Source organism: Hakea prostrata, chromosome 7, assembly GCF_041222555.1.
Source record: "Hakea prostrata isolate BN-2017 chromosome 7, UWA_Hpros_2, whole genome shotgun sequence".
NCBI lineage: Eukaryota > Viridiplantae > Streptophyta > Magnoliopsida > Proteales > Proteaceae > Hakea > Hakea prostrata.
The window spans coordinates 34,961,767-34,963,760 of record NC_142606.1 but is presented as its reverse complement, the minus strand read 5'-3'; the positions used below and the strand labels follow the sequence as shown (position 1 = coordinate 34,963,760).

General features: G+C 38.8%; 1 pseudogene; it reads right to left on the bottom strand.

The window, feature by feature from the left end:
* Positions 1 to 1,091: 1,091 nt before the first annotated feature.
* Positions 1,092 to 1,497, bottom strand: LOC149010962 (thioredoxin-like protein YLS8 pseudogene; annotated as a pseudogene).
* Between the last annotated feature and the right edge of the window lie 497 nt (positions 1,498 to 1,994).

The following is a 1,994-nucleotide window of genomic DNA, read 5'->3' as shown; positions in this document are numbered from 1 at the left end:
TAGTGTGGGCTAATATGAACCGTTAGATCTTGATGGACGATCTAACGGATTTGCCTATATAAAGGATGCTAGGTCCCTCCTCTAACCCTAATCATAATCACAATCGCATCTGCTTAGTCAGAAAGGATATACCATCAAGCCAGTGAATAGGGAGGAGTCTAGAGGAGAAGATCCAACATCAAGTTGATCATAGAATCAACTTCCACCTCAAGTTCGTTCCTAGTGGGAGACATAAAGAAGATATTCCGCTGCGCTTCGTCTCCAATAGAACCATAGAAAGGTATGCTCATCATCATCTTGTGTCATTATCATACTAAGGTGTTTTTAGTTGATCTATGCGATCTTGGATAGAAATATTCTTACAGATATTGCTTATCTCTGTTTCACATTCTTTCTCAGTTGCGCACTTCCCTTCCATTTCTTCTAGCCTTAATGCTAATGCAATGAAAGATGGTGTTTCGCTCCATCGAAGCCTAGTTAGTGTTTATGCTAGATCACCTTAAGGCCTTGACTAAACAATCTTTTTTGGTTTCCAGGCTGGAAGACATTACATTGCCAATGAGGAAGAACTAGCTCTGGCATTACTGCCCAGCATTTTAGTGATGTCAAAATGTAAGATATTAAACATATTTCAATGGTGAGAATACTAAACACTAACCTTATCTCCGGTAACAACATCGACAGTCTGATACATACAATCTTAGCCCTGTTTCCAGGGAAATTCAAGCCCTAGAAGAGCCTCCCTATCTGCCGACCCATAAACAGCGGACAATGTAGATGCATAATTATGTGGTCACCTAGAAGTCTACCCATGCCTTAAGCTAACCTGGGAATGTATGAGGCTGGGGCACTACCACCTCCCCAAAACTCCCACTCTATCAGGATAGTCGTATTAGCTTATCTCACTAGGGGATTGCTGGAGCTACAAGGCCACAACTGCCAGCAGCAAAAAAGCACTGAACAATATAGAAAATCCAATATGAAGTCACATGCTAATTTTTACATCAAGTGGTTTTGGCAGGACTAAATCTCAAAGAGTACAGAAATTATCCATAGGTACATGGTTGTGTCAATTCAGAAGTACCATCGGACTAATAACAATATTTTATTGTGTAGTCTTTGGATGGAATTACTAGACCATGACCGTTTGGTCACCATGATAAACAATCTCAACAATGTTGATGAATTCCTGCTTGTCCTTGAGAACCAGTTGATCTTGTTATCGTTCACAGTACCAAGTTCAATCATGATGTGATTGTTGTCGAGAAAAAATGGTTGTGCATAGTGTTGAAATCTGGAACTTCTGTGATGTCCACCAAGTAGATAACTGCAAATTCTTTATCCTCTCTGCAAGGGATGCCAATACTTAATCCACTTGAAACCCAACAACAGATCATTAAACTTGACCGAACAAATGAAAAAAACAGTAGTAAAATTAAAGCATATATAAAATAGGTTTGGATTCCAATCCACACTCAACACGGCGTAAACATTCATCTTGGTAAATCAAGAGGATACCACCCAGGCACTAGAAGAAAGTCAAGAGATTCACTGCATGATATATTGCAATTGGATTTTTATTGGATAAATTTGTCCAATTCGTCACTGAAAACCTTTTAGACACTATTTATTGTAGGGGTATTTTTGAAAATAACCAATGATTTAACTGTTTCAGTGATAAAATTGACAAATATATCCAATGAAAATCGAATTTTAGTGTCTCTGTGCTTTTTAATATAAAGTGGGGTGTCGATGCTTTAAGGGCTTCCATTTTGGGGTGCCAGTGCAATTTGCTCTATTTATTATATGGAATATGAAAAGTTAAGAGGAGAAAGAGATGGAGGAGGTGACACCTCCCTCTCCCTCCCACCTAACGTGGATATCACAAGTGGGAGATGTGTCATGCATATGCATCATAGGTATTTGTTGAAGTAATAAGATAATAAAGAGAGATTAAGTGGGGGTGGTTCTGGGTGTAAAATAGAGAGAGAGAG